Raw genomic sequence first — 13,181 nt, forward strand, 5'->3', positions numbered from 1 at the left:
ACGCTCCAAAAAGAGATGGCTCGAAGACTTTGAAGATGACGCGTCCCTAGGCGGCGTATAGAGAAACGTTCTGTAGATATACAGGGTAGACGGAAAATAAAATACCGCTCACTGGCCAAAACTGGAAAACCAAACAGGGAAGCGACTGTTCCAGAATGGGTGGATATCTAATCAGTGTCTGTACTTCAAGTTAGAAACGGTTTTTGCCACACCTGCCAGTAGGTGTGAACCATTTTAAAAATGAGAAGAATAAATCAAACCTCCAATAATTCTAATTTTAATTCAAAACAGAAATTTCTGGAGTGTGGCTCAGCTCAACTCCTGACTCATCATACTATAGATATAAACAACAACTCTGGGGATAATAGATAAACCGTTTTGCAGCCGGAAACTGCTTCGCTAGCATCGCATGCGCGACCACACAGATTGTACCAATAAAACAGCATAAAAATGGATGCCAGAAATGAACGAATTCTTATTACGTATGTACATATAGGGGTTTTCAGTAAGAGCGCTTCAACTTTTCAACTTTTTTGAATAAAACACAAACGGTTTGACTTTTTTAACTAATTTTTTTTTTATTATCGAGTTTGAACATATACATTTAAGTATGAAATTCGATTTCTTTTGCATGACCACCGCGTGCACGTTTTACGAAGTCCAATCGTTGAACCCAATTTTCGACCACTCTTTTGCATAAATTGGCCGAAATTCCAGCAATTTCGCGTTCAATATTGGCTCTGAGCTCACAAATCGTCGCCGGCTTGTTACTGTAGACCAATGACTTCACATAACCCCAAAACGGGACGGCTTGTTAAATGGACCGTAATGCTCTTAAAGTAGCAGCAACAGAACGATTATTTTCATAAAAAATTTGCACGATTTGCAATCGTTGCTCAAGTGTGTAGTGTTCCATGATGAAATGTATACTAATGAAGTTTACAAATGACAAGCGAAAAATAAAAAATATTGTGTCGTTCGCCCTACCTATCGGAAAAAAGTTGAAGCGCACCTATTGAACAACCCTATACCTACAGCTCTCTAGACTAGAAACACACAAAACTCTTTTTAGAAAACGTTTAATTGAAAAATTTAGCGACAAATCCCGGCTTTGAATGAGTCAATTCAGGCCCGTGCGCAGACCCTCAGATGTAGGGGGGGTTCCAACTTTTGTTGCAGTCTGTTATAACTTTGCTTGTGTTTATAAATTTATGACACAGTCGTCGTTCTCAAGGTATAAACATATGGTATACGGAATTTCACATCAATCGGGCAATAATTGTCCGAGTTTTGACAATTTATTTATCAACGCATAAAATATCAAAATATTTCAATATCAAAATATCAAAAAAATATCAAAATATTTTGACCAAGGCAGTTATGTCAAACGCCAGTGGAAGCTAAGGAAAGCGCAAGGACTCTTGCATACAAATTTAGCAGACAACGTTAGAACACTTGAACTCCCAGAATCTCTAATTTTCGACATGAAGAAAACAGCTTTACTTAATTTCTGCCACATAAATTATATATACAGGAGTTTCATTGTTTGTAAAATTGTTAATTATTTTATATTTGTATCCATATTGTATTTGTATCATTTAACACACAAAAATTATAAATGTTTGGGGTGATTAATTTTGCGCCACATTGTATCTGACTGACGCATGAATTAAATGTCTGCTGGGATTCAATAGGTCAACTGCCAGCGTCCTCACAGATTTTTTTTAACGGAGCACTGCACTATTGGTACCCTAGTCAGTAGAACGGGTGTACCTCACAATGACTTCTACAGGGGTTGCGGAAATGAAGAAGCAATTGAATCGGTACAACACCTCCTCTGTGAATGTCCTGCACCTCAAAGAAGCTGTGTCAAATTTTTTCGATTATTCTTTAAAACCCAAGGAAATTTGCAAAATTTCTTACTGAAGAGACTAGTTACCTTCTTAAAAAGATCTAAATGGTTGAAGCAACTTAGTCTGGAGAGGAAAGTCAAATGCACGTATCACAATGGGACTTAGATCCACCGAGTGTCTTGTCTTAGACAAGCAAACTGCCTAACCTAACCTAAACCTGCCTGTTAGTTTTTAGTTATAAATGCAACTCTAGTATGGGGTTAGGATAGTCAGAGGCCCGAAAAAATGATGATTTTCAATAAATTGGTTTTTGCTAGTTAATTGCTTTGTTTTTCAAAAATGAAAACATATCATTAATACATCATGTTTCGACTTGCCTTAGCAAAATTTCAAAAAAAAAAAAAAAATTAATAATTGAAAAAGTTATCGCTGTTTGTGTGTAGCCCGTTTCTCCAGAAGTCCCTTGCAGTGATCAACACAAGTCCTTGGAGATTCATCTAAAATCAATCGGACAAGAACAATTAGTTTTATTAATATTTAGATAATCTTGCGCCTCATCGTATCTTTTTTCTTTTTTTTAAATTAACAATATGGCAGCCTCAGGAAATATATTTCAGATTTTCCCAAAAAAAAACTGACCATTAATTGTTTAAAAAAAATCGAAATTTTGAAAAAAATCCTTCGATCACCAAGCGGTTTTTAAGTTACAGTGATCACCAGTTTAAAAAACATAGTTTTGGAAAAAAAAACGCATTTAAAATTTTGCTATCGACTTATGACCGCCCGAGCACCCATTGTTAATTGTTGAATAACTCAAAAAGTATTTGTCGGATTCACTTCAAATATTCACACAATATTTTTAAGATATTATACTTTAAGAAAATGCAAAAAAGATCGAATTTTTTTTAATATTCTGACTACCCCCAACCCCTTATACTAGAAATAGAATTTTTAATTTTATAACTTCAATTCGGTAATGTAGGTATTATAAAAGCCCAAAAATCGCCCATATGCACCCATATTTTTTAGATAAATGTGTGAATAAAATAAATAAACGGAATTTTTTCCTATACCGATATCTCGAAAAATGGAGCTAATATAAAAATTACGTCATTAAATTTAGAAGTCCTCAATTAAGTAGGATGAATCATCAATACCTTTTTCCCACATTTTTAACTCGCTCAGTGCACATAGTGCAGTTGATTTTCTATAACAAAAAAAATCGGCTCGATATCTGGACACCTTATTTTACGCCTTTATTAGCCTGGCCGCCGTAGCCGAATGGGTTGGTGCGTGATTACCATTCGGAATTCACAGAGAGGTTGTTGGTTCGAATCTCGGTGAAAACACCAACATTAAGAAAAACATTTTTCTAATAGCGGTCGCCCCTCGGCAGGCAATGGCAAACCTCCGAGTGTATTTCTGCCATGAAAAAGCTCCTCATAAAAATATCTGCCGTTCGGAGTCGGCTTGAAACTGTAGGTCCCTCCATTTGTGGAACAACATCAAGACGCACACCACAAATAGGAGGAGGAGCTCGGCCAAACACCTAACAGAAGTGTACGCGCCAATTATTATTATTTTTTTTTATTAGCCTACACAGCTACTCAATGGCATTTATAAGGTCCCTTACTGAGTCAATTAAGTAGAACCGTTCAATTTTTATTACATGTCGATATCACTTTTTTTGTAATTCAATTTGTAAGTTAATCTTCATTCATCTTTCTTTTCAGACTTTATTTGTACTTCTACTTGCAATTAGCTTTTCGTATCAGCAGATTTTAAATACTCAAACTTTTACTCGTGCATTTCAGCGTAAATCTTTTGCATTAGATTGATAAGAAAAAGGTTTGCATTACAAATATTTCCATTATATGCCATTCACATTGCACAAGTCTATTTTTATATAGTACTAGCACACATACATACATACTTATATGCATGTATGTTAATAAATGCGCCTTGGAAAAAATATTAATATAGTAAACAAAAAAATATTGGAAAAAAATATCCGAAAAAAATACGAAGTATCGGTTAGCAGCTTTTGGGAAAAATTGAGTTTGCAGAGGAAAAGGGCAAAACGAAGTAGGCTATCAGAGGCTTGTCAAAATATAATATAAATTTAGATTGCAATTATATTGCACCTTCACGTATATAAGCATATACATAGTATAAATAGAACACATTAAGGATGTCCAAATTTTCTAACGAAGAGAAATTCTTCGATATTTTAGCATTATTGGTGTCTTTATTACTCAAAAGAAAGGATAAAAAATTTGAGTGGAATCAATTCAGGTTAAGTAGGCCCATTATGGCATTAAAATTTATGTCGTTATGTGAAAAAAATAAATTTAAATATAATGTTTTCTATTCCGTTAATTTATTTCAAATTAAAAAACTGACTATTATTTGCCTTTTTAAATTAAGAATAGAAAAATCGTTATTCATTCGGCAAACAGTATTTTTAATCTTCAATCGCATCTAAGGTATACCAGTAGTAAATCCACGAAATCAAAGCGGGGAAGGTAATCAAAATTGAAAGAACTTGAAAGTTGGACACCTCTAATGTATATAGAAACACACATAAAAGTAAATCCACAATGCAGACGATTTTGATTTCATTATCAGTTTTTCTTCGCTGACGTCAAACGAATGGCTCGAGCGAGTTATTGCTGATTTCGACACAAAGTGAATTTCTATAGTAAATGTAGTTGCATTTGTATGTTGGTGCATCTGATTTCATATATTACATGCATATACATATATATAAACTTGTGCTCACAATATTCCTAATATTTCTTAAGCTTTCAATTTTGTGCTATGGAAGCAAATTCTAAAAATCATTTGCAAAAAACCGAAATTGTCAAAAATCAACGCGAATTTAGAGCGATTTCAAACTTTTGCTTTATTACAGTAAAATTGAATGGATTATAAAACTGCATACCCAGAAGTTCTGTAAATTCTGTAAAAATTCTGCTTAAAAAATTTACATTTTTAATGATGATTTTTTGAAATTTGTGAATTTCTTGTGTGACTTAATTATGTGAGCACCAGTGTATGTACTTATGTAATTACATATCAAAAAATTTGTTTTGATCTATACTACTTATTTATAGCAAATTCATTGTAAGTAAGAAGTAAAACAAAAAAAAATAATTAAAAATATAAATCATTAACTCAGCGAGAAATCTAATTAATGGAAAAGGCGCCTATGCTCAGTGGCATTTCTGGAGAATTTGTACAAATCCGCACATCAACGTATTTACGTAGTAATTTATAAACAAGGTGGCAGGACAAAGGTGCGGTATCAATTGAAAATCGTTTTTATTCATTAGACCAATTCTTTATTTAAAACAAAAAAAACAAAATTTCAATGACAATAATAAAAACACTGATTGCGCTGCTCAGGTAAGTCTGAAAAAAAAATTCGGTCGATTATTCATCAGGAGATATGTATATCACTATGGTGGGTAGCAGATTTACAATTAAAAAAAAATGTTATTCTATATATTTTATCTCTTTTTTGGAAAAACAAAAAAAAAAACAGGATTTTTTCACGTTCTCGCTCTTAAAAAAATAGAAAAATTGATTATAAAATTATAATTCTGCTACCCGCGAGTGCCATGAGTCTACTCAATAACATATTAAAAATTCAAAATAATCGGTTCAGTACTTTTTGAGAAATTACCGACGCCAACTCGGAAAAAATAGTTTCGAGAAAAACACGGTTAACGCGCTTACACCTGGGCGTCGTACTCCAAACCGGTCTCATTTTAAAGGTCTGTAACGTCTAAACTACAACGAATTTCAATATAAAAATTTGCGAGTATAAACTATCATAACATGAAAAAAACGACTTTTTCGAAATTCTAGACCACAAAGGTGCCTTAAGCTTTAAGTAATAAATGCCAAAAAACAAAATTTCCAATATTTATTATAATTTTTTCTTATTCGGTTAGTGCCTCTATTCAAGAGAACCTATACATAGAACAATATTACAACTCCTGAAGTTTTACTGCTTCAAAGTACCGTTAGATGGAATAATATTTTGATGCATGTTTATTTTCGAGCAAGGTACAGTCTTCACTTGAATTATCAGAAAATTCTCAAAATCATATCCAAAGAAAAAAAAAAATTCAAAAATCGAGGCGAATTATTGTAGTAAAATTGAATGGATTATAAAACTGCATACCAGAAGTTCTGTAAATTCTGTAAATTATCAGAAACCCTTGTATTACTAGATCAAATAATATTACCTTAATAACTGTTTTTTTCCATACAAAATATTGCCTCTAATCAAGTGAATGTATTTGAATGCTACATATGCACTTTTTATAAAAAAACGTAAATTCGAATTTAGACATCTAGGCAGCAACTACCTTGCAAGGATATCCATCAGTACCTAGCTCATCATCATCGGCTCTTGTTTCTCCCACTGTAGCAAGGGACCTCAGTAAAACACCTCCATCTGATTCTATTTTTTGCAAGGAGCTAGATTGCCCTCCAAGTTTTTCCTGACGTTTCAACTTCCTTCTGGACAGTTCTCCTCCAAGATATTTTTGGACGGCCAACATTGCGAGCACATTGTGGACTCCCATCCAGTGCTGGACGATAGATTTCATTTACGTCCTTGCGAAGCGTATGCCCAATCCACCTCCACATTTGCAGTTTTATCATGTTAGCTACCGGCTGGATTTTGCACCTCTCGTAAAGATCGTCGTCACTTATGATGTTGGGCCACTAGTACCTAATTAGTGTACTTCTACCAAACTTGGAGCCATGACTAATTAGCATTCTTTCACTATTTCCTGGTATAAGCAAATAGAGATTGGAGACCCCAAGGAAGCCGCAAGAGAGTCTGCCCTACGTTTCCACGACAGTCGGTTCTACGTTACCGAAACGACCCGGATTTATATCCGGCCAAGGACTGTCACTCCAGCAGCAATCCCCGTATGTAAATATGGGGAATGTTTATGCTGCTACAACAACAACAATAACAGGGTCTGCCCTAAAATTCGTTACAAAAAGAAATCGATAAATGGGAATCGTGGAACGAATAAAAGTTTTTAGCCAAAGACAGAATCAGGTGGAAATGCCTTATTGAGGCCCACTGCTTCAATGGGAGATAAAGACTGATGATGATGAGTTTTTAGCACTCGTTTGTACTAAATCCGATGGATGAGCTTTCAATGTCGCTTGATCCAAGTATAACATTCTCATCAATTCTTTTAAAATTTGAATCATTCGTTGGCTTAAGTATAATTAGAAGTGGACGGGAAAATATTTGGGAAAAAACTAAATAATTTTGAGATTTACCTATTTAATGTTGAAAATTATGATTTAGAGTTTTTCGAATTGAAATTCGTCTAAAAAATTAACTTTTTTGGGGAAAAATATATGAAATGAAAATATTTGGAAAAGAAATTAAATAATTGTGAGATTTATTCATTATTGAAAATTATGATTTCGAGTTTTTCAAAGTGAAGTTCTTTTAAAAAAATTAATTTTTTTGGGGAAAAATATACATTTTAAAACAGATTATAAAGTGCAAGTTTCAATTAGTTCTAAAATCACGTTGAAATTTTTTACTGCTGACGGTGTTGGGTATTTTCTCCCATATAAAGACCGCGTCCGAAAAAAAATCTCAAAAATTACTGTGATTTTTGATCAACTTGAAATTTGCATTTTATAATACCAAAATTTAATGGTCTTTAATGTAAATAAGTGTATATTCCAAAAATTTTGCAGTGATGGCAGCACTGCCAATGTGACAATTCATGCAATTGATAGATTTGCTGACGTTTTGCAAATAAATTTGCTGCATTTAAGAACGCGCTCTGCAGTAAAATGGAATTATTACTAAGTAGTTTAGTAGCCGATGATGTATATTATGTGAGTCAAAAACTGATAATTTTTTATTAAATTTAAGAAAAAAACCACGTAAAACTTAAAAGAAGGAAATATTTGGTAAGAAGTTTATTAATAAAACGAAAAATACCGAAAAACAAATATTTTTATTTGAAACAATAAAATCATTTCCCAAGGATATATTTTTTCTCATTTTCGAATGAATTAATCCACTTTTGAGGTAAGTTGAATCAGTTTTTAATAAAATCATTTTATGAAGTGTTTAAAAGCCGCCCTAACTCCATTTTGGTTAACTGCAAGGGCCGATCGTTGTGGGGCATGTCTTTATTAACTTTTTTTATTTCTTCCACAACCTTACTGGAAGTACTAAAATAATCGCTAAAACAAAGAAAAATATAATGAAATATAGTTTAACTATCGTGTTTTCAATATATTTGTTCATTAAAAGCTAAAAAAATTACTATTATACTTACTTTTCATCAGACATCGTTAAATGGCAGTCTTAAAATTTTTCCTGAAAATATTGCGCGACGTTTTATGCAGAAATTACATTTAAGAACGCGTTGCACTTGCAGTGCTGCCATATTTGCGTTTTTGAACGCTATGCTCATACTGCAAACGTATGTTGGACATTAAAATGCGTTTCTGAATATACCCTAAATGTATGTATATATATATGTGCATTAAATAACTGTAGCACAGCGACTTAATTACAAGTTTTTTTAATTCATTTGTTCCTTATTTAGTTTTAATAATTTTTTGTAAAAATACAGTTCATTCTCCTACAAAAACCATATAAATCCAAGTTTTAAGGTTCGTACAAATTAAAAAAATAAATAAATTCAACAAATTTTCATTAAAAGCTCAAACTTTTTAATCAGAATTTTTAGAATAATTTGCAGTATGCAGTTTTATAAAATAAAGTGCTAATTTGAGGTGGCTCTCAAAAATCGCGTTGGCTTCTTACATTTTTTTTATTAGCATGTACACTTCTGCTTGGTGCTTAAACGAGTTCCTCCTGCAATTTGTGTTGTGTGTCTTATTGTTTCTCCGCTAATGGAGGGCCTTATTTGGTGGCTTACGCTTGCCTGTCGAGGGTCGACCACTATTACATCCAACAAAACCAACTTTTTCCATAATTTTTTGTTTTATACCCACTCTGGGTTGGTAGTCACGCCCCAACCCATTCGGCTACGGTACATTTTTTATCACTATGTAACTTTGGACTCTGTCAGTTATTAAACTTTTTTTTTCAATTTGCTCGTAGTACATCTTTGTTTATTTTAGCAAAAAGTGTACAATCTTTTCCATCAGTAAATAAGTGGGAAACGCGAATATGTGCAATTGAACGTTACATTTTATTTACGTTCGTTGGATGGGCTCGTCTGTACCTACATAAAAATTGCAATAATAATTTTCTATACCGAAAATAAAATTTACAAAAACATATGATGTACATATTTACATATGTATGTAAAACAAAAATAGCCATCAGCTGTTTTCGCTTATCTAACAAATAGCGGCTACTTGCCAGTTGATGTCGTAGATAACGAATTCTACACTACTAATACACTCTGGGAATGAAATTTTGTTATTTTCCAGTAGATGTGCTGCATGAAACTTAGTATGAAAACATTGAAAACAAAGTAGATTAGCAAGTGGAAGAAGCAGCGGAATTCGAAGAGCATCAGCTGATAACACGAAACATCTATGAATGTATCTTCATTAGAACGAGTCGAAAAACGATTCGAAAAAAACCACCTCTAATTGAAAACATTTCGGTGGGTAGTATTTCGAAGCAAAAAAAAACATTTTTTTTTTAAATATTTTGTCATAATTTCGGCATTTGCTGTTATGAATTATATGATACTTGGCGTCAAGTCCCGAATAAACATGATAAAGCGCCTTGCAAAAGTGTCGCCTAAATGTCAGTAGTGAATAATTCCTAGACGGTACCTTTTTATGCCATCTTTGGCACGTATTATGAAATTGGTGGATCCTTATGAACAGGATACCGCAAAATTCGTGATTTTTTTGGTAGAAATAATCATGGGAATGAGTCAACTGTTCAAAGGCTGGGGAAAAATGTCAAGTAACTGGTTCTGTCGAGAATAGAAAAAGGACTGGCAGACCAAAAACTGGAAGTTCTGTTGAGAATATCGCTGCTGCAGTGCGAAGTGTTTCTGAGCTACCTTCAACATCGATACCCGATATCTCGACGTTCTTAACAACTAGGCTTTCATGTATTGACTGTTTGAACTGTGTGGATTTTACCTGTAGACGTGCTCATGGTGATGATTCTTATTCAATTTATTTGTCATTTATGAAAATGAAACCTGAAAGAATCTAAATTTTTACGTAATTTAGTTTAAAACAGCATCTAGGCGTGTTTTTTAAAGGTACTTTTACTTGTCCACAGTGCTGACTTACAGTACTCAAAAGAAGTCAATACTACAAGAGTATTAAAGCGCTATGAATATTACCCTCTGAAGTAATGCTCTTACTCGGATGCGTGACTTAGAACGCGTCTTTGCGTGACGGACATGACCTACAAGTTTTTATCAACTGCAGCCTTCGTAGAATCATGAACATTTTTTGGCCTAGCATTGAACAACAATCTCAGGGCTATGCGAAAATAAACGCCTGTCTATCTTGAAATTATGCATCGAAAATGGAAATGGATTGGCCATACTTAGTTGTAACAGGGCATTGCCAAATCGACAGGCACGCCCAGAGGATGGGTGTGTAAACACATGACTTCTGCAGATGTTGTATAGATGACGAAGAGGAAGAGACGATCCCGCATCTTTTGTGTCACTGTCCTGCCCTATTCAGGCTCAGACTTACCATTTTAGGTAAACAATTATTTTTTTTTTTTTTTTTTTTTTTATTGACAATTGTATTTATAGTTAACTATAAAATACAAAAAAAGCTATAGCTATGGCTACTGCGGCCTTAAGCTAATATACTGGGTGTGTATATATGTGTATGTAGGGTGTTAGCTAAATTTCATTTAAGATATTACAATATTTTAAATAGTTTATAAGTTTAATAATGTTCTCTGTAGAATTGTTTAAAAGTAGATCAGTAGGTTTTGTGTTGTTTAGTGATTTTCTGTGGTTTGTAAAATGTGTGCAGTCGTCTAGGATGTGTTTGATGTTTGGAGCTGAGGTATTGCAGTATTTGCAGATATTTAGGTCTTTTTTTATTAAATATTCGTGTGTTAGTCGTGTGTGTCCAAGTCGTAGTCTAATTATTTTTGTTATTTCCCTTCTAGTTATGTTAGTATTATGTGTAAATGTGTGTTCATTGATCGCTTGCTTCTTTGGGTTAACAAATTTGTACCAGCTTGTTGTTTGTTCGAATGTGGAGTGTTGTGTATTTTTGAATATTTTTGTTATATGTTTTTTAATATCTGTGTGTAGGAGGTTCAGAGACATAGTTAGGGGGCGGTTTTGTGCTTCTTTTGCTGCTAAATCTGCTAGTTCGTTGCCCTTGATTTTAGCGTGTCCTGGTATCCATATGAGTTCGATTTTATTTTTGAATTTTAGTAAGCAGTTTCTTATGTAGTCTGTATAATAATTATTATTGTTTATATTTTTTATCATTTCTAATGAGGCTAAGGAATCGGAACAAATTGCAAATTTTCCAGGTGTTTGGCTAGCATATTGTACTGCTTCAAATATGGCTATCGTTTCTGCAGCAAAATTTGTGCTGTAATAAGGTAAAACCTTGCTAATTAATATTCTGTCATTGTATATAACGCTGAAGCTTGTTTGGTTTGCGCTCTTTGAACCGTCTGTGAAAATTAGTTTGAACTTTTTTTTTATAAGTTTGTTGGTTAATTCTGAGAAGAGTTTTTGGAATATTGTTGAAGGCGTATTTTCTTTTTTCCAATGGTGGAATGATGTATCTATGGCATTGAAAGGTAGTTGCCATCCAGGAAATCGGGTGATGGTCTTAGGTTTATAATTGATGGGAATATCTAATTCCAGAGATTTTTCTATTATGTGTTTGAGTGTTGATTGAATTTTGTGTTTTCGTTTAGAAATTATTATTTTGTGTGTAAGTTTTGAAAGTGTTGACTGGTCATTAACGATTAGGTTTTTGCAAAGTTTTGTTGTGGCAAACTCCCTCATTTGTGTTAACGGAGGTATGCCTGTTTCGAACGTCATGTTGCGAATCGGTGTAGTACGGTATGCGCCTAAGGCGGTTCGTATAGCAGAGTTTAGTAATGAGTTGAGTTTGTTGATATTGGACTTAGGTGTGTAGCCAAAAAGGTATAATCCATAGTAAATTTTTGATACAATTAAAGATTTGGTAGCGGCAATGATTGAACTAGTGTTAGCATTCAGTTTTGGGCTTGAAAGGCATTTTATTATGTTCAAACGTTTATTTAATGAGTTGACAAGTTTTGAAATGTGGGCTTCCCATCTATATCTTTTATTAAATTCGATACCTAATATTTTTAAGTTTTCGGCGTTGTTTATTGTAAAGTTGTTGCATGCGATATTTGGATGACAGTGTTTTTTCCTGCATATGTGTATGTGTTTACTTTTTTCTGTTGAGAGGCTTGCACCTGAGTAATTGCACCAGTTCAAAATATCGTTGTGAATGTCGTTGAGATCTATGTTTGTATTTTCATGTTTATTCATTTTTTTTATGAGAGTGAAATCGTCTGCGTAAGCCAGAAAGTCTATTTCTTTGTGTAATGATAAAATGTTGCTGAGTTTGTGGTATGCTATAAGAAATAGTATGACTGAAATTGGGGATCCTTGGGGTATCCCATTCTGTAGTGGATATGTTTCGGAGAAGTGAGAATCTATTCTTATTTTAATTTTTCTGTTTGTCATAAAATTTTTGATATAGTTTAATATTTTAGGACCTATTTTCCATTCTAAGAGCTGGTCTAGAATGATGTGTACTCCGATTTTGTCAAATGCTTTAGTAAAGTCGAGTGAGATGATTGACAAATGCTTTTTTTGGGATAGGGAGGACGTGATCTGATGGTCTAGATATACTAGATAATCAGACACTGATTTACCCTTTCTAAATCCAATTTGCTGGCTATGTAGTAGTTTGTTGCAGGAAACAAACCACCATAGCCGATTAGCTACTACTTTGTCTAATAATTTTGCGCAGACCGGATTCAAGGATATTGGACGGTAGGATTTGATGGAGGATTTATCTTGGTTTGGTTTATGTATAGGGAGGACGAGACTGCTTTTGAACATTTGAGGAATTTGATTGTTTAAAATGTTGTTATAAAGACAAAGTAAACGGGTTTTCATGGCCGCCGGTAAGTTTTTTATCATGGGGTAAGAAATTCTATCAGTACCTGGGGTGCGACCCTTAAGTTTTGACAAAGCTATAGAGAGTTCTATTGGAGTTATATCGCTTTCTATTTGGAGCGCAGTTTTGCTTCGGGTTAAGCTGTTAATTGGTGTTAAGGAGGAGTAT

The sequence above is a fragment of the Anastrepha ludens genome, chromosome 5, assembly GCF_028408465.1.
Source record: "Anastrepha ludens isolate Willacy chromosome 5, idAnaLude1.1, whole genome shotgun sequence".
Classification (NCBI taxonomy): domain Eukaryota; kingdom Metazoa; phylum Arthropoda; class Insecta; order Diptera; family Tephritidae; genus Anastrepha; species Anastrepha ludens.